Source organism: Pristiophorus japonicus, chromosome 14 (genome assembly GCF_044704955.1).
Source record: "Pristiophorus japonicus isolate sPriJap1 chromosome 14, sPriJap1.hap1, whole genome shotgun sequence".
NCBI lineage: Eukaryota > Metazoa > Chordata > Chondrichthyes > Pristiophoridae > Pristiophorus > Pristiophorus japonicus.
The window spans coordinates 149490131-149510957 of NC_091990.1; positions in this window are offsets into that span (position 1 = coordinate 149490131).

Consider the following 20827-nt stretch of genomic DNA (forward strand, 5'->3'; position numbering starts at 1 on the left):
GGTGACAGATTAGGAAAAGGGGAGGTGCAACGAGATCTGGGTGTCATAGTACATCAGTCATTGAAAGTTGGCATGCAGGTACAGCAGGCAGTGAAGGCGGCAAAATGGCACGTTAGCCTTCATAAGCGAGAGGATTTGAGTATAGGAGCAGGGAGGTCTTACTGCAGTTGTACAGGGCCTTGGTGAGGCCACACCTTGAATATTGTCTACAGTTTTGGTCTCCTAATGTCAGGAAGGACATTCTTGCTATTGAGGGAGTGCAGCGAAGGTTCACCAGACTGATTCCCGGGATGGCAGGACTGACATATGAAGAAAGACCGGATCGACTAGGTTTATATTCACTGGAATTTAGAAGAAAGAGGGGATCTCATAGAAACATATAAAATTCTGACGGGATTTGACAGGTTAGATGCAGGAAGAATGTTCCTGATGTTGGGGAAGTCCAGAACCAGGGGTCACAGTCTAAGGATTCTCTACCACAGAAAGTTGTTGAGGCCAGTTCGTTAGGTATATTCAAAAGGGAGTTAGATGTGGCCCTTACGGCTAAAGGGATCAAGGGGTATGGAGAGAAAGCAGGAAAGGGGTACTGAGGTGAATGATCAGCCATGATCTTATTGAATAGTGGTGCAGGCTCGAAGGGCCAAATGGCCTACTCCTGCATCTATTTTTGATGTTTCTATGTTAATCCAGCAAATTGGACATAATTTATTTTAAAAGGGGAAAAATCAAGTTCTCACCTTTTCAGGTGAGATTCACGGTGGAGCAGTGCAGAAAGTACCAGGAAACTTTGGCGCAAGTAAGCAGAATCATTCATCATAATTTCCTGGAAAATCTGTGCCGTAATAATGGAGTAGGCCACATGGTGCAAGTTTTCAGCAGATTCTGGGCCGAATGAGGGGTTGGGGGGGTGGGTAGGGGGAGAACAGGAATACACCTCAATTAACCACATCACCAACAGGGATGAACTATTTATTGCACACTAACAGTTTGTGCTTTCAACCAGTGAACATTGGTACTTTTTTTTTTTTAAACTGGTCACAAATAAATTCTTGTGTCACCTTGTGATAGTTTGAAATTATCAGAAAAGGCTGGAAACACTCAGCAGGTCAGGCAGCAGTTGTGTAGAGAGGCTGGTAGGGGCAACGTTAACCTTGCCTGTGACTAAAAAAGGCTCGAAGGTCATGATGCATTCATAATAAAAGGATGAAACTAAATACTGCGTACAATGAGCAAGTGTGACCCTAGCTCTTTTAATAAGACTCCAGAGTGCAGATACCTCGTGGGTGGCCTGCTTAGATACCGTGCTCCCAAGGGATGTTGGGATCCCTTGGGACTCCAACAGGTAGGCCCTCTGGTGGTAGTGTAATACAGGTTGCAAGGGGTTAAATACGCAACAGGTCGTTTCTGGTTTATTCAAGTACTTTACGCTAACTATTCTCACTCAATGACTGTACATTGAAACTTGGAGCAAGTTACGATATAGCACATTGGAATATGCAGTGTGAACAGGCTTGGTGACCAATGTATCACCTTTAATTCTAGAAAACCATTGAAAGTGCCTTTACATCCTACAATTTCTATCACTGAACACTTGTAGGAATTTCCCTGGTCATGACTGTACATTGAAACTTGGAGCAAGTTACGATATAGCACATTGGAATATGCAGTGTGAACAGGCTTGGTGACCAATGTATCACCTTTAATTCTAGAAAACCATTGAAAGTGCCTTTACATCCTACAATTTCTATCACTGAACACTTGTAGGAATTTCCCTGGTCATACACTAGTATGGGACAGAGGACAAGTATGTGACCCGTACACATCTCCCAATTATATACTCCTAAACCAATTTTTTTTTTTTAATGTGTACAGAGTAACTAGTGTAGCACAGCAGGTGTTGTTTTTCCAAGGAAGTCTTGTGTCTAATGTGAAATATGATATAAATGGAGCCTGATAATCACAATGCAGTTATTAATAAGGGCAATGGAAAACATTGGTGTTCTTTTAAAGAAGGAAAATAGCATGAGCAAGACATATTTTAATTTATTACAACTCAATTTTTCATATCTTCAGTTAGCCAATATTTAGATCTGGATGTAAAAAAAGGTTGGGAAAAACAAAATGAAAGGTAGTTATATTTTGCTGAATTTGCATATCATATTGAACACATAGAACACGAAGTTAAAAAACCCACAGAACCATGGATAATATTGAATAGACTCCCAGATAAAGCTACATTGATTAGCACCTTTAAAAAGCTAGATGAATAGCTAACTGGAACAAAGCTTAGGGACTGTTTTCCTCCTACTCTCTTCTGCTAAAAATATTTGGGGTAACTTTTTATGGCATTTACAACGCACTGTATAAACAGGCAAGAAAATTTGGCAGATGCCATTTCCCATCATTAATTCACCATTCAAGAAGGGGTGGACGAACATTTTTAAAGGAGATTCTAAGAACATTAAAAAAAAGAGAAAGAGTAAGCCATATTGGCCCCTAGAGTCTGCTCCGCCATTTAATAAGATCATGGTTGTTCTTCGATCTACTTTCCTGCCCAATACCCATATCCCTTAAATCACCCAGAGTCCAAAAATCTATCTTCCTATCTCAGCCTTGAATATGATCAACAGCTGAGCATCCACAGTCCTTTGGGTGTAGAGAATGCCAAAGATTCACAACCCTTTGAGTGAAGAAATTTCTCCTCATCTCAGTTCTAAGTGGCCAATCCCTTATCCTGAAACTATCACCCCTAGTTCCAAACTCTCCAGCCAAGAGAAACAGCCTCTCAGCATCTACCCTGTCAAGCTCAGACTTTTCCGTGTTTCAATTCTTTCTAAACTCATTCTTCTAAACTCTTGTGTATAAGCCCATTCTGCTCAAACTCTCCTGCTAGGTCAGCCCCCTCAGCCCAGGAATCAGCCCTCAGTCCAGGAATCAATCTAGTGAACCTTCAGTGCAAACCCCCGAGACAAATATATTCATCCTTTGGTAGAGACAAAATCTGTGCACAGTACTCCAGGTCTGATCTCACCAAATCCCTGTACAATTGCAGCAAGACTGCCTTACTCTAGTGCTCCAAATCTTTTGCACTAAAGGCCAACATACCATTGGCCTTCTTAATTGGTTGCTGCACCTGCATGTTAACTTTGGTGTTTTGCGTATGAGGACACCAGCATTTAATAGTTTCTCACCATTTAAAAATATTCTGTTTTTGTATTCTTCCTATTAAAGTAAATAACCTCACATTTCCCTACATTATACTCCATCTGCCACTTTCTTGCCATTCACTTATCCTTTTGCAGACACTGTGTCCTCAGCACAGCTTACTCTCCCACCTAGCTTTGTACCATCAGCAAACTTGGATACATTACACTCAGTCCCTTCATCCAAGTCATTAATATTGATTATAAATAGCTGTGGCCCCAGCACCGATCCCTGCGGCACCCAACTAACAACAGCCGGTCAACCTGAAAATGACTCGTTTATTCCTACTCGGTTTTCTGTCCTTTAACCAATCCTCAATCCATGCGAATTTATTACCCCCAACCCCATGAGTCCGAGGGGCCAAAATTTACCTCTGCTCGAAACGAGTTGCACCTTCCGCTCCTGAAGTGTTTTTCCACCATGTCGCCTCTTTTGGAAAATTCAGCTCTTTGTCGTTTTTTTTGAAGCAGACCGGGTAATCGGTCATAATGGGGGCAGAATTGGGGTGGTAAGTACTGTAGAGGGGCAGAAGTGGAGGCGGGACAGAGTCTCCGCCGCTGTCAGCCAGCACGGAGCGGAGATGACGTCATGACGCGTGTGCGTCACCACTCTCGCCCCTTCACTTAAAGGGGAGAGCCTTCAGCATTTTGAAACTTCAGGCCACTGGGCCACTAGGGAGGGTTTCGGCCAGGCCAGTGGTGCCAGGGTGCCTGTTGGCCCGGCCGAACCCAGGGGCATAATTGTCGGGCTGACCTGGCCGTCGGCCGACAAAAAAAAAAAAACATGCCAGCTGCGGCAGTGCACACTCCCCTTGAAGGGCTGCCGCGCTGCCATGATTCACAGACTGAAAGCAAGGTGCACCAACAGAAAAAGCTGTCGGGGGCACCGCGCGGTGGATTTAAGATTTTTTGAGCTAAATTTCATGGGAGCTGCAGGAGATCAGCGGTGCGCCCTTTGATGATGCACTTAGGACAGTCAGCAGCAATAGGGTGGAAGTGGGGACCTCCAGAAAAATTCCCCAAGTTAAATTTCACTGGCGGCTGCTCGACTCCGCCACCGGTCCGCGGCTTTCTGCCGGGAAGAGACCTTTTTGGGAGCTGAATTTCGGCCCCTTCATCTTGTGCAACAATCTTTCGTGTGGCACCTGATGGAATGCCTTTTGAAAATCCAAATATACTGCCGTCACTATTTCCTTTTTATCGACCCTGCTAGTTACATCCTCAAAAAACTAAAAATTTGTCAAATACGATTTCCCTTTCATAAAACTATGTTGACTCTGACTCAGCAGTGATTTTCTAAGTGCCCTGCCTCCAAGAATGGAACCAGAACTAAATGGAGGAAAGGGACATGACAACCTATACTTAGAGGATTCCTCAGTGACTGCTGCAAACAATAAAGAACATCTCATAATTTCTCTTATGTGTAACAGTCTGCTTTGAAACCACTGCCACATCTCCTCTCCCCCACTTTCAAATAAATAGACATTTTACTACCCAACCTACAAACATGACAACACTTCAGCCCACTTTGCCCTTACTCAAGCATGCCAATAATCATCACCACCCGAGTTAATAAATGCACCCTTTCCTGAATTACATACTCTGACAGTGACCATGGTGCACTATCCCTCCTCATCCTTCTCGACCTGTCTGCAGCCTTTGAAAACGGTTGATCACACCATCCTCCTCTAACCCCTCTCTGTTGTCCAGCTGAATAGGACTGCCCTCACTTGGTTCTATAAGAAATAGGAGCAGGAGTAGGCCATTCGGCCCCTCGAGCCTGCGCCACCATTCAATATCATGGCTGATCTGATCTTGGCCTCAATTCCACTTCCTTGCCCGCTCCCCATAAGCCTTGACTTCCATTCTTGTCTATCCAGTTGTAGTCAGAGAACCTGCTGCAATTGCTTCTCTTCCCGGTCTGTTACCTCTGGAGTCACCCAACGATCTATTCTTGAACACTATTTCTCGACTGCAAGCTGCCGTTCGGCAACAGCATGAAAAACACATTAGATTCCACGCGTACGCTCATGGTATCCAGCTCTACCTTACCGCCAGCTCGCTCTCTTCCCCTTCACTGCCACTGTTTTAAATCAGACGATTTGTCTGACATCAAGTCTTGGAGGAGCTAAAATTTCATCCAGTAAACACTAGGAGGACCAAAGCCAGAATCTTCAGCTCCCTATCACAAAATCTGTTCCATAGTCAATCATTGATTCCATTCCCCCTTCCTAGTCAGCATCTCAAGCTGAACCAGACCGGACCATTACAACCTCGCCGTGCTCTTGGACCCGGACTTCTGACCCCATTTCCTCTCCTTCTCAAAGACCTCCTACTTTTACCTCCATATCATCAATCCCCACCACTACATCAGCCCAACTGTTGAACACTCTCCATGTTTTTGCTACCTCCTCTACTATTCCGCCACTTGATCAAAGAGGTAGGTTTTAAGCAGCATCTTGAAAAGGAGAAAGAGGTGGAGAGACAGAGATTTAGGGAGGGAATTTCAGAGGCCTTTTTTTTTTTATTCATTCATGGGATGTGGGCATTGCTGGCAAGGCCAGCATTTATTGCCCATCCCTAATTGCTCTAGAGAAGATTGCGGTGAGCGGCCTTCTTGAACTGCTGCAATCCATGTGGTGAACATACTCCCACAGTGCTGTTAGGGAGGGATTTTCAGGATTTTGACCCGGTGACGATGAAGGAACGATGATATATTTCCAAGTCAGGATGGTATGTGACTTGGAGGGGAATTTGTAGGTGATGGTGTTCACATGCGCCTGCAGCTCTTGTCCTTCTAGGTGGTGGATGGGGTGCCAATCAAGCAGGCTGCTCTGTCCTGGATGGTGTTGAGCTTCTTGTGTGTTGTTGGAGTTGCACTCATCCGGCCCAGTTTAGGGACTGGAGGCCTGAAGGCACGACCACCAATGGTGGGGTGAAGGGAGTGATGTACAGGAGTCCAGAGTTGGAGAAACTCAGAACACTTGGAGAGTTGGAGGGCTGGAGGAGGTTATAGAGATAGCGAGGGCTGAGGCCATGGGAGCCAGGGGGTGGGGGGTTTGAATACGAGGACAAGTTTAAAATTTAAGCAGTGGATTACATAGGATAAATGGCACAGAAACAGCTATTTGGCCCGATCAGTCCATGCTGGCGTTTATGCTCCACTCGAGCCTCCTCCCACCTTTCCTCATCTAACTATCAGCATAATCCTCTATTCCCTTCTCTCTCATATGCTTATCTAGCCTCCTCTTAAATGCATCTTCTTAGGATTCCCTATAGGATTTCTTGATGACTATCTTATATTGAAGGCCTCTAGTTATGCTCTTCACAAGTGGAAACACTCTCTCTGTATCCACTCAATCAAAACCTTTCATAATTTTAAAGACCTCTATTAGGTCACCTCTCAGCCTTCTTTTTTCAAGAAAAATGAGACCCAGTCTGTTCATCCTTTCCCGATAGGTATAACCTCGCATTTCTGGTATCGTCCTCGTAAATCTTCTCTGCATCCTCTCCAGTGCCTCTATATCCTTTCTATAATATGGCAACCAGAATTATAGAGTACTCCAAATGTGGTCTAACTAAAGTTCAAGACAAGTTTAGCATAACTTCACTACTTTTCAATTCTATCCCTCTACAAATAAACCCTGGTACTTGGTTTGCTTGTTTTACGGCCTTGTTAGCCTGTGTTGCTATTTTTAGAGATTTGTGTATTTGTACTCAGAGATCCCTTTGCTCCTTTATCCCACACAGACTCACACCCTCCAAGTAATAAGTGACCTCCCTATTCTTCCTACCAAAATCTATTACCTCATATTTATCTATGTTGAACTTCATTTGCCAATTATATGCCCATTTTACAAGTCTATTAATGTACCCTGTAATTTGTTGCGATCATCCTCAGTATTGACTATTAGCCCCAATATGGTGTCATCCACAAATTTAGAAAGTGTCTTTGATTCCAAAGTCTAAATTGTTAATATAAATTGTGAACAACAGTGGTCCCAGCACTGATCCTTGTGGAACACCACTACCCACCTTCTGTCACTCTGAATAGCTACCTTTTACCCCTATTCTCTGCTTACAGTCTTGAAGCCAACTAGCTATCCAATCTGCTACTGGTCTCCGGACTCCGGATTCTCTGACCTTATTCATTAGCCTATTATGTGGCACCTTATCAAAGGCCTTTTGAATATCTAGATAAATTACCTCTACTACATTACCCTCGTCTACCTTCTCTGTTACCTCTTCAAAAAATTCAATGAGGTTGGTCAAGCAAGACTTTCTCTTTTGAAATCCATGCACACTATATTTTTGGTTTGTAGATGTTCTTCTATTTTCTCCTTTAGTAGGGATTCAATTATTTTTCCTGCCACCGATGTTAATCTATAGTTACCTGGACATGTAATACCTATATTTAAGGGGGGATATAGAACATTAGCTATCCACCAGTCCTCTGGCAGTACACCTTTTAAAAAAAACTAATTATTAAATATGTGTAATAATGCCTCTGCTCTCTCTTCCCTGGATTCATTTAAAATGCACAGATGTAATCTGTCCGGACCATACGTTTCTGCTTTGAGTTTGATAAGTTTATTTAATATATCTCCTCTTTTTATTTTAATTACTAATCTCATGATCCAATGCTATGTCCATCTGTTCTATCTCCCTGGTAAAATAGTGAAGCAATGTAATTATTTAATGTTTCTGCCATCTCTCAATCATTACCCATGGCATTATCCTGTCCATCCCTAGTGGACCTATTCCCATTGTGACTTTCCTTTATTTACATGCCTATAAAATATTTTACTATTTTGTTTTATGTTCCTTGATAATTTAATTTCATACTTCATCTTTACCTTCTTAATTTTTTTGACTTCTTTCCTAATCTCTTTGTATTCTCCCTTATCATGCTCTTCCCTTCTGTCCATGTACTTAATTTATGCCTATTTTCTTATCCTCATTTTTTCTCTTATGGCTTTATTCATCCCTGGTGTCCCATTAGTGCTTATTTTGTTCTATTTTTAAAGCGGAATATATTTTTCCTGGACTCTGTTGAACACCATTTTGAATGTTTCCCATTGCTGTTCTACATCATTGTTGCCCATTATTTTCCCAAGTTCTATTCTCAGCACCTCAAAATCAGCTTTTCTCCAATCTACTACTCTCCCGTCTTCTGGTTGTCCGTGAGCCAATGTAGGCTAGCGAGTCCAAGGGTGATGGGTGAACAGCACTTGGTGTGGGTTAAAATATGGGCAGCAGAGCTCAAGTTTTGGAGGGTTGAAGATGGGGACTCACCACAACATCTCTCGATCTTTCCACGGTCTCCATGTTGTCAGATGGCTTGTCCAACATCAGGTCCTGGTGAGCCGCAATTTCCTCTAATTAAATAACATGAAGACCGAAACCATTGTCAAACTTCTTATTTGACCCAAGCTGAGCTTCCGACCTCAAATCCTCTTCATTAAAAGGCCACCTGCTTCCATTGCTTTTCTCTGTCCCTGCCTCAGCCCATTTCCTGCTGAAACCCTCAACCATGCTTTTAAAAAAAAAAAACTTCAGACTCAACTATTCCAACGTTCTCCGGCTAGCCTACCATCTACCACCCTCCATAAACTAGAGTTCATCCAAAACTCTGCTTCCCGTGTCCCAAGTCCCATTCACTCATCACTGCTGTGCTCACTGACCTACAGTGCCTCCACCAGCACTGCAATGTTAGAATTCTTATCCTCATGTTCAAATCATTCCTGGGCCTCACCCCACCCCATATTTAACATCTTCCAGTCCTACAATTGACGTTCCCTCGAAGCTGCGCCCCGCGCAATAATCTGTAAGGTCCCATGCAGACCGCTCAAGCTTTTACACGGGAAATACCACACATCCGCAGAAACTTAAAGGGATTGAAAGAAACAGGCTATGCAGAACAAAGTGCAGCCTACAGGGAACATTGCCTACAAACCTCCAAGATCTCTGTGTTCCTCCAACTCTGGCTTCTTGTGGATCCCCCCCCAATTTCTTTGCTTCACCATTGTAAGCCTTGCCTTCATCTGCCTGGGTTCAAAGCTCTGAAATTCACTACCCAAACCTCTTCGCCACTCACTTCTCCTTAAGTTAGTTACTGTTTAAAACTTACCTCTCTGACAAAGCATTTGGTCACCTGTCCTATGTCTCCTTTTTTGGTTCTGTGTCCATTTCTTTGATTACACCCCTGTGAAGTGCCTTGGGATGTTTTACTATGTTAAGGCGCGATATAAATGCAAGTTGCTGTTTTAAACTCACAATATCTGACGCAACCAACATAATCTGTCTTCATATATGTTCTGTTTGAAGCCAGTTATTATCCATCATATTTCCATTGTAATGCTGCAATATCATGCAACAGTACAAAATTCTGTCTGCTGTGAAGTCGCATTCAAGAGTTTGTATTTTTTATTTGAACTGCTAGCTTTACTTTAGCATTCAGGAACCAACTCGCTTTAAAATTATACACCTTCAATTTGGACATCTGTGTTCAAAGTCCATTCAGTTGGGTCATACCCAGTAGAGAACTGCTGGCTATCAGCCAGGCTACTGGATGGAGTGCCACAGAGTAGGCAAATAATCCACCTCAGGAAAATTCTGAACTGACCTTGCCAATCACATCTCCCATCGGCTGGCATTGAGCAGCAATGAGTGTGTTTTGGAGAAATTCCTCACAGTAAGATTTAGTGATTCTTTTGAACCAGTATCCACAAGTAGATCATAAAAATTCATTACTAATTCATAACTGAGCAAAAATGGACAAAACAAAGGGGGTGAAATTACCCCTTGTTAATTTATAGCCCTGTTAGTATCTCTGGGGGGGCTCCAAAGGGGCGGAATGGCATTTTTGCCCAGTGGACCGGGGGAGGGGCGCTACCTCCTCCTGGGAAATGTCCCTGGGGGTTTGAGGGGCGCTGTTTCGGCAGCACCAAGCCCAGCGCTTAGCACCCCAGGCCGGCGCACAAATGTCATCACCATTCGTGACGACCCCTCATCGCCCCACGCCGACCTCTTTCCATCCCATGGGAGAAAATGCCACACGAGTGGCAAGGCTGGCAACCCACCATTGGGGCGCCCTGTAATTCTTCATTAAGATGGAGAGTGACACAGTTAATTCAGAGACTAGGGTCCTGAACTTAAGGAAAGGTAACTTCGATGGTATGAGACATGAATTGGCTAGGATAGACTGGCGAATGATACTTAAAGGGTCGACAGTGGATAGGCAATGGCAAACATTTAAAGATCACATGGATGAACTTCAACAAAAATTTAGAATTCAGCAGAGGAGGACAAAGGGTTTAATTAGGAGGAGGAAAATAGAGTATGAGAGTAAGCTTGCAGGGAACATAAAAACCGACTGCAAAAGTTTCTATAGATATGTGAAGAGAAAAAGATTAATGAAGACAAATGTAGGTCCCTTGCAGTCAGCATCAGGTGAATTCATAGTGGGGAAGAAGAAAATGGCAGACCAATTCAACAAATACTTTGGTTGTCTCTTCACTAAGGAAGACACAAATAACCTTCCTGAAATACTAGGGGACCGAGGGTCTAGTGGGAAGGAGGAACGGAGGGAAATCCTCATTACGGAAATTGATGGGATTGAAGGCCGATAAATCCCCAGGACCTGATAGTCTGCATCCCAAGTACTTAAGGAAGTGGCCCTAGAAATAGTAGATGCACTGGTGGTCATTTTTGAACATTCCATGGAATCTGGATCAGTTCCTATGGATTGGAGGGTAGCTAATGTAACCCCACTTTTTTTAAAAAGGAGGGAGAGAAAACAGGGAATATAGACCGGTTAGCCTGACATCGGTAGTGGGGAAAATGTTGGAATCAATTATTAAAGATGTAGTAGCAGCGCATTTGGAAAGCAGTGACAGGATCGGTCCAAGTCAGCATGGATTTATGAAAGGGAAATCATGCTTGACAAATCTTCTGGAATTTTTTGAGGATGTAACTAGTAGAGTGGATAAGGGAGAACCAGTGGATGTGGTGTGTTTGGACTTTCAAAAGGCTTTTGATAAGGTCCCACACAAGATATTAGTGTGCAAAATTAAGGCACATGGGATTGGGGGTAATGTATTGACGTGGATAGAGAACTGGTTGGCAGACAGGAAGCAAAGAGTGGGAATAAACGGATCCTTTTCAGAATGGCAGGCAGTGACTAGTGGGGTACCGCAAGGTTGAGTGATGGGACCCCAGCTATTTACTATAGCAATGATTTAGACAAAGGAATTGAATGTAATATCTCCAAGTTTGCAGATGACACTAAGCTGGGTGGCAGTGTGAGCTGTGAGGAGGATGCTAAGAGGCTGCAGGGTGACTTAGATGGGTTAGGTGAGTGGGCAAATGCATGGCAGATGCAGTATAAATGTGAATAAGTGTGAGATTATCCACTTTGGTGGCAAAAACAGGAAGGCAGATTATCTGAATGGTGACAGATTAGTAAAAGGGGAGGTGCAACGAGACCTGGGTGTCATTCTACATCAGTCATTGAAAGCAGGCATGCAGGTACAGCAGGCAGTTAAGAAAGCAAATGGCATGTTGGCCTTCATAGCGAGAGGATTGAGTATAAGAGCAGGGAGGACTTGCTGCAGTTGTACAGGGCCTTGGTGAGGCCACACCTTGAGTATTGTGTGCAGTTTTGGTCTCCTAATATGAGAAAGGACATTCGTGCTATTGAGGGAGTGCAGCGAAGGTTCACCAGACTGATTCCCAGGGTGACAGGACTGACATATGAAGAAAGACTGGATCGACTAGGCTTGTATTCACTGGAACTTAGATGAATGAGAGGGGAGCTCATAGAAGCATATAAAATTTTGACGGGATTGGACAGGTTAGATGCAGGAAGAATATTCCCGATGTTGCGGAAGTCCCAAACCAGGGGTCACAGTCTAAGGATAAGGGGTAAGCCATCTGGGACCGAGATGAGGAGAAACTTTTTCACCCTGAGAATTGTGAACCTGTGGAATTCTCTACCACAGCAAGTTGTTGGAGTCCAGTTTGTTGGATATATTCAAAAGATGTGGCCTTTACGGCTAAAGGGATCAGGGGATATGGAGAGAAGGCAGGAATGGTGTACTGAAGTTGCATGATCAGCCATGATCATATTGAATGGCAGTGTAGGCTCGAAGAGCCTACTCCTGCACCTATTTTCTATGTTTCTAAATAAAGGGGAGGCTGCAGTGCCCAGGCCACCATCTTTATTGTCAGCCCAATAATGGCACCCTCGTGACGCCCGGCACTTTGTTTTGGGTGCCGGGCTGCTGGCCCAGTCAATCGCGTCCCTGGTGCCCCTCCCCTTTAATGCACCATCTGCGTAGCGCTGGCCTGCTCAGTGTGGTGCTGGGCTCAGTGCCACGCTGCTGCCCCAGAAGCGCCCATGAAAGGAAACAGAGTGCCGAAGGTAGCACTGCAGTTCCTTTGAATTTGGCCCAATTCCACTTCGGGGGCAGGATGTCTGGGCCGGGTGCAGGAAGTCCCAGCCCTGGAAGGTTACCACTCCCAATCGGGGCGAAGGGCAATTTCTAGCCCATAATGTTGTTAGGATTCTCTCAGTTTAAAAAAAAAGAGTTCCTTATGGTAAAATTCCCTTTTTTAAGTGAGTTACTCTAAGCTCTATAAATTGTAGCATTTTCATATTTAGCAGTAGATCGTTGATACAAACTTGAGCAAGGGTGCTAATTTCACACCTATAAAGCAGTTTCTGCTGTGTAGCACATGAAAGTGGTTGAATATTTGAGTATCTATTGCAAATTGGAATCCTAAAACAGCGGCCTGGATTTTCCGGGGTCTATTACCATGTACGTGGGTATGCAGCCGTAAGTGCCCCACAAAGTTACGCAAAAACTCAGAACTTGTGATCTGTAACATTTCAGTTTGACAGATCGTACAAATCCCTAGGAAATGGACATTTGTTGCTGGAGAGTTGGGCTGTTTACCCAACTATTGCCCAGCAAATGCCCATGAAACTATTACGCTTGGTAAAAGCAGGCGTATGGTCTTCTTTCACCTGCGCAAGTGTTTAAATAAATTAGTTATAGGTTATTTTTAGCCCTTTTAAAACATGTACATTTATTTTCAAAAATTAAATTTGTTTTAAATGTTTAATTGTATTTTTATTAATTTTGAACATGGAATTATTAATTTAAAGTGTGAAGTGTTTTTTTTTTAAGGTGATTTCTATTAAGCTGATGGGGATTCTGTACGTACATGGAATCCCCAATAGTGGATAATCAAGGGGCTATATGAATACAATCACTATCACGAATGAAGTAGTACTCGGTAAAATAATAGGATTAAAGGCGGACAAGTCCCCTGGACCCGATGGCTTGCATCAGAGGGTATTAAAAGAAGTGGCTGCAGAGATAATGGATGCAGTGGTTGTAATCTACCAAAATTCCCTGGATTCTGGGGCGGTTCCAACAGATTGAAAAACCGCAAATGTAACGCCCCTATTTAAAAAAGAAGGCAGACAGAAAGCAGGGAACTATAGACCAGTTAGCCTAACATCTGTCGTTGGGAAAATGCAGGAGTCCATTATTAAGGAAGCAGTAGCAGGATATTTGGAAAAGGATGTAATGAGCAGGGTGGATAAGGGGGAAACCAATGGATATGGTGTATTTGGATTTCCAGAAAGCATTAGATAAGGTGCCACATAAAAGGTTATTGCACAAGATTAAAGTTCACGGGGAAGAAATGAGCATGGCTAGCTAACAGAAAACAGAGAGTTAGGATAAATGGGTAATTTTCTGGTTAGCAAACAGTAACTAGTGGGGTGCCGCAGGGATCGGTGCTGGGGCCTCAACTATTTACAACCAAATTAATGACTTGGATAAAGGGACTGAGTGTAATGTAGCCAAGATGGGTGGGAGAGCAAATGGTGAGGAGGACACAAGAAACCTGCAAAGATATATAGACAGGCTAAGTGAGTGGGCAAAAAATTGGCAGATGGAGTATAATGTGGGAAAACGTGAGGTTATCCACTTTGGCAGAAAAAATAGAAAAACAAATTATTTAAATGGAGAAAAATTGCAAAGTGCTGCAGTACAGGAGGGACCTGGGGATCTTTGTGCATGAAACACAAAAAGTTAGTATGCAGGTACAGCAAGTATGCAGGTACAGCAAGTGATCAGGAAGGCAAATGGAATGTTGGCCTTTATTCCAAGGGGGATGGAGCATAAAAACAGAGAAGTCCTGCTACAACTGTACAGGGTATTGGTGAGGCCACACCTGGAGTACTGCGTACAGTTTTGGTCTCTGGATTTAAGGACGGATATATTTGCATTGGAAATGGTTCAGGAGAAAGTTCACTAGGTTGATTCCGCAGATGAGTGGGTTGACTTATGAAGATAGGTTGAGTAGGTTGGGCCTGTACTCATTGGAGATCAGAAGAATGAGAGGTGATCTTATTGAAACATACAAGATAATGACGGGGCTCGACAAGGTGGGTGCAGAGAGGATATTTCCACTCATAAGGGAAACTAAAACTAGGGGACTATGGCCCCAATTTTCCACAAGAAAAAATAAAGGCATACACTGACCCGTACATACGTTTCGTTGTGGTCCTTCAGCACTGAAAAAAATACCGCAAGTTTTCTGCAGACCGACGTATCCTGTCGCGTCGGCGATACCAGAGTTGATCTCGGAATTAGAGTGTACTCCTAAAACACATAGCACATGCGTGGAAAAAAAGTTTAAATAAAAAAAAAAACAACTAAGTCATTGTGCATTGGCAACACGCATGCAGAGGGGAAAAAAGTGAAAAAAACTTCACATGCGCAGTGGAAGACATTCAGCCGGGGAAACCAGCGGATTGAATCGGCTGCATAGAGGATTGAGACAAGGCTGCCCTTGATGTTTTTCGGTTGAAGAAGATTATTTATCTGATGATTGTGCCCGCAGTTTTGATTTTTATGGACTACCAGGACTTCAGGAACATCTTAGAAAATTTTGGGCCACTTAGGACATCGAAGATAAAGCTCGAAGAATTATTATTTGAATGCTTACAGTTCTATCGAGGGAATAGCAGCAATGGTAAGTTTTCTTTTATTTATTTTATTTTTGAAATGGTAAGGCTCCATAAATAGCCATAAAGTTTCTCTAAAATAGCCAGGGAGTCCATTCGGCCAGGGATAGGAGCGGGCCAGTGTGGCTTTCTTTAACTGCAGGTAAGAGTTTTTTCTACGGTGCTTTTAGTGTCCGTGCGCCGATTTTAAAAATATCGCTAATCAGGAAACTTGGCCTTATGTCCCGAAATGGCGCGCATTGCATTTTTCAACATCCACCAGCGGAATGTATGGCGCCAAACGTTCTGCCGCTGATAGTCAATGCCAGCGCCCGATAATTGGGGAAATGCTAAACTAAACTTCTGCGCCGGGGGCGGGCGGAATAAATAAATAAATAAAATAAATAAATAAAATAGCTGGGTGTCAAAAGAACGACGCCCAGTGCTGGGCATAATTCAGCCCATCATTTTAGAATAAGGGGCCGCCCATTTAAAACTGAGAGAAGGAGGAATTTCCTCTGAGGGTTGTAAATCTGTGGAGGCTGGGTCATTGAATATATTTAAGGTAGAGCGATAAGGGAGTGAATGGTTATGGGGAACGGACAGGGAAGTGGAGCTGAGTCCATGATCAGATCAGCCATGGTCTTATTAAACTACAGAGCAGGCTCAGGGGGCCAGATGTCTGACTCCTGCTCCTATTTCTTATGTTTCTTTTGATGGGAATCTCCATTTCCAATTGGTTGACCTGGCCCACGTGATCCCCAGGGCACTCGCGTGCAGGCGTACACGTAGAGACCCAGGAGTGCGAGTCTACCAACCTCCAGGACCATCAGGTAGGTTCATATTTTTCTTGTAGTTCAGAGGCATTCGCCCGCATGAAGCTTCCAACCACAAATTTAGGCCCATTGAGGCCAAGTAGCCGACAGGAGTGGGGGAAGAAAGTTTAAAAGAACGAAAGGTGATCTTATTCAAACATTTGAATTCACACCAGATGCAGTGAACAACAATCATACAAAGCTACATATTAAATAGATCAGACATCCATTTTCATATCCCTCCATGGTCTCGTCCCACCCCATTTCTGTAACACATTCCAAGAAGTCTACATTGCCGCACCTCTGGATCTTGTGCATTCCACATAAGAAATAGGAGCAGGAGTAGGCCATACGGCCTCTCGAGCCTGCTCTACCATTCAATAAGATCATGGCTGATCTGACATTGGCCTCAACGCCACTTTCCTGCATGTTCCCCATAACTCTTGACTCGCCTATGGTTCAAGAATCTGTCTGTTAAGTCCTGAATCTAATGTACTGACTTACACGAGACACATGCTGAAGTCAAGGTCACTCAGGACCTGCACCTTTAATTCCAGCTCTCCAGTGCTGCACTTGCCTGAGACCTCCCTTTATATACCACAGTGGGACAGGTATGGAGTGTCTCCTGCAAGTGCACCCCTGGTGGTAAGGTATGCTTATTGTTACTGGTCATATCCAGTTACACAGTCATGTATAGCATGGTAAGATAGTTATATACAGTAATGTGAGATATATGACATTACCCTCTCCCAAGGTCTTATTGCCTTTATAGATTCAATCTCTCAGGTGGTCGGCGCTCTCGCGTGGAGCGTCTTAGTTGTGGTTCAGTTGTTTGCCTTGGTGCCTGTTTTTCATTTGGTGTGATTGCTGGTATCTCACCTGGGCTGTCTGTTGAGATTGCCCTTTCCTCAGGTTGTTGCACCTGTCTATTCACCAGGTATGGTGTGAGTTCCATAAGAACAAGAATTAGGAACAAAGGGAGGCCATCTAGCCCCTCGAGCCTGCTCCGCCATTCAACAAGATCATGGCTGATCTGGCCGTGGACTCAGCTCCACTTACCCGCCCGCTCCCCATAACCCTCAATTCCCTTATTGGTTAAAAATCTATCTGTGATTTGAATACATTCAATGAGCTAGCCTCAACTACTTCCTTGGGCAGAGAATTCCACAGATTCACAACCCTCTGGGAGAAGAAATTCCTTCTCAACTCAGTTTTAAATTGGCTCCCCCGTATTTTGAGGCTGTGCCCCCTAGTTCTAGTCTCCCCGACCAGTGGAAACAACCTCTCTGCCCCTATCTGGTCTATCCCTTTCATTATTTTAAATGTTTCTATAAGATCACCCCTCATCCTTCTGAACTCCAACGAGTAAAGACCCAGTCTACTCAATCTATCATCATAAGGGAACCCCCTCATCTCCGGAATCAGCCTAGTGAATCGTCTGTGTACTCCCTCCGAAGCTAGTATATCCTTCCTTAAGTAAGGTGACCAAAACTGCACGCAGTACTCCAGGTGCGGCCTCACCAATACTCTATACAGTTGCAGCAGGACCTCCCTGCTTTTGTACTCCATCCCTCTCGCACTGAAGGCTAACATTCCATTCACCTTCCTGATTACCTGCTGCACCTGCAAACTAACTTTTTGGCATTCATGCACAAGGACCCCCAGGTCCCTCTGCACCGCAGCATGTTGTAATTTCTCCCCATTCAAATAATATTCCCTTTTATTATTCCCCCCCCCCCCCCAAGATGGATGACCTCACATTTTCCAACATTGTATTCCATCTGCCAAACCTTAGCCCATTCGCTTAACCTATCCAAATCTCTTTGCAGCCTCTCTGTGTCCTCTACAGAACCCGCTTTCCCACTAATCTTTGTGTCATCTGCAAATTTTGTTACACTGCACTCTGTCCCCTCTTCCAGGTCATCTATGTATATTGTAAACAGTTGTGGTCCCAGCACCGATTCCTATGGCACACCACTAACCACCGATTTCCAACCCGAAAAGGACCCATTTATCCCGACTCTCTGCTTTCTGTTAGCCAGCCAATTCTCGATCCATGCGAATACATTTCCTCTGACTCCTCGTACCTTTATCTTCTGCAGTAACCTTTTGTGTGGCACCTTATCGAATGCCTTTTGGAAATCTAAATACACCACATCCATCGGTACACCTCTATCCACCATGCTCGTTTTATCCTCAAAGAATTCCAGTAAATTAAAAATGATTTCCCCTTCATGAATTCATGTTGCGACTGCTTGATTGCACTATTCCTATCTAGATGTCCCGCTATTTCTTCCTTAATGATAGCTTCAAGCATTTTCCCCACTACAGATGTTAAACTAACCGGCCTATAGTTACCTGCCTTTTGTCTTCCCCCATTTTTTTTTTTTTTTTTTTTAAACAGAGGCATTACATTAGCTGCTTTCCAATCCACTGGTACCTCCCAGAGTCCAGAGAATTTTGGTAGATTATAACGAATGCATCTGCTATAACTTCCACCATCTCTTAATACCCTGGGATGCATTTCATCAGGACCAGGGGACTTGTCTACCTTGAATCCCATTAGCCTGTCCAGCACTACCCCCCTAGTGATAGCGATTATCTCAAGGTCCTCCCTTCCCACATTCCCGTGACCAGCAATTTTTGGCATGGTTTTTGTGTCTTCCACCATGAAGACCGAAGCAAAATAATTGTTTAAGGTCTCAGCCATTTCCACATTTCCAATTATTAAATCCCCCTTCTCATCTTCTAAGGGACCAACATTTACTTTAGTCACTCTTTTCCGTTTTATATACCTGTAAAAGCTTTTACTATCTGTTCTAATGTTTTGCACAAGTTTACTTTCGTAACCTATCTTTCCTTTGTTTATTGCTTTCTTAGTCATTCTTTGCTGTCGTTTAAAATTTTCCCAATCTTCTAGTTTCCCCACTAACCTTGGCTACCTTATATGCATTGGTTTTTAATTTGATACTCTCCTTTATTTCCTTGGTTATCCATGGCATTTAGGTAGTCAGCCTCTGGTTCTTCAGTGTTATCAGTGAATCTACTTTTTACTTGGTCTACATGCCTCCTGCAGGTTTGGCCATTGTCCATTTGTACAACCAGTAGCCGGTTTCCCTCTTAGTCTGTTACTGTCCCTGCAAGCAATTTGGGACCCCGGCCATAGTTTAGCACAAACACTGTGTCCCCTATCTCATTCCACATCCCCCTCGAATTTCGGTCATGGTACTCAGTTAGCTTTTGACGCTTTGCCTCAACAATTTCATGCATGTCTGGGAGAATTAACAAGAGCCTGATCTTCAAGGTTCGTTTCATCAATAGTTGCACGGGGGGAACCCCAGAATGCGGACGAGATCTGTATGCTAGCAGCAGTCGTGACAGGCGGCTCTGCACTGTGGGATTCTGAGCATGCCTTGTTTAATGATCTGCACTGCTCACTCTGCCTGGCCATTGGAGGCTGGCTTGAAAGGTGCCATCTTAACATGATTTATACCGTGGTCAGCTATAAAATCGTGAAATTCTGCGCTGATGAAGCACGGACCATTATCACTGACCAATATGTCAGGAATGCCATGCATTGCAAACATGGTTCTAAGGCTCTCCACAGTGGTGGAGGTGGTGGTAGAGTTTAAAATGGTGCACTCGATCCATTTTGAAAATGCATCAACCACTACGAGGAACATTTTGCCCATGAATGGGCCTGCATAGTCGACATGCACCCGCGACCACGGTTTGGTGGGCCAGGGGCTTAGGGGGGCCTCCCTGGGGGCATTACTGAGTTGGGCACAAATGGTGCACCGACGGACGCAGAGCTCCAATTCCGCGTCAATGCCAGGCCACCAGACATGTGATCTGGCTCTGGCCTTCTTAAGGACGATCCCCGGGTGTTCACGATGGAGCTCCCGGACAAGCGCCTCCCTGCCTCGTAAGGGCATAACTACTCGGCTGCCCCACATTAGGCAGTCTGCCTGCAGTGAGAGTTCATGCATGTGCCTATGGAAGGGTTTGACCTCCTCGGGGCAGGCATCACGAGCCTCTGCCCAGTCACCGGTTAAAACGCATCTTTTAACTAGAGATAATGTGGGGTCGCTGGTCGTCCAGGCTCTGATTTGGCGAGCCGTCATGGGCGAACCTGTGGATACAAAGGCATTGACCATCTCACAGTCCTGTTCGTCGGACCCTTCTGTGGTCACCAGGGGTAGCCTGCTAAACACGTCGGCACAGTTGTCTGTGTCTGGTCTGTGCCATTTTGTGCAGTCGTAAGCCGCCAGCATGAGTACGAGTGCCCACCGCTGAATGCACGCCGAGGCGTTGGTGTTGATTGCCTTGCACTCGGATATTAGGGACGTGAGGGGTTTGTAGTCGGTTTCTAACGCAAACTTGGCCCCAAAGAGGTATTGGTGCATCTTTTTGACACCGTACACGCACGCGAGCGCCTCCTTCTCAACCAAACCGTACCCGCGCTCCGCCCGCGAAAGTGACCTGGAGGCATAAGCAACGGGCTGCAATTTACCCGCATCATTGATGTGCTGTAAAACGCACCCGACCCTATACGCTGACGCATCACACGCAAGGACTAACTTTTTACCTGGGTCAAAAAAGGCTAAAACACTCTTGGAACATAGAAGTTTGCGTGCCTTATTGAAGGCGCGTTCTTGGGCGACCCCCCAAAACCAATCGCACCCCTTTCTGAGTAGCACATGGAGAGGCTCCAGCAGCGTGCTCAAGTTCTGCATAAAGTTCCCAAAGTAATTGAGTAGCCCGAGAAAGGTGAGCAGTTCAGA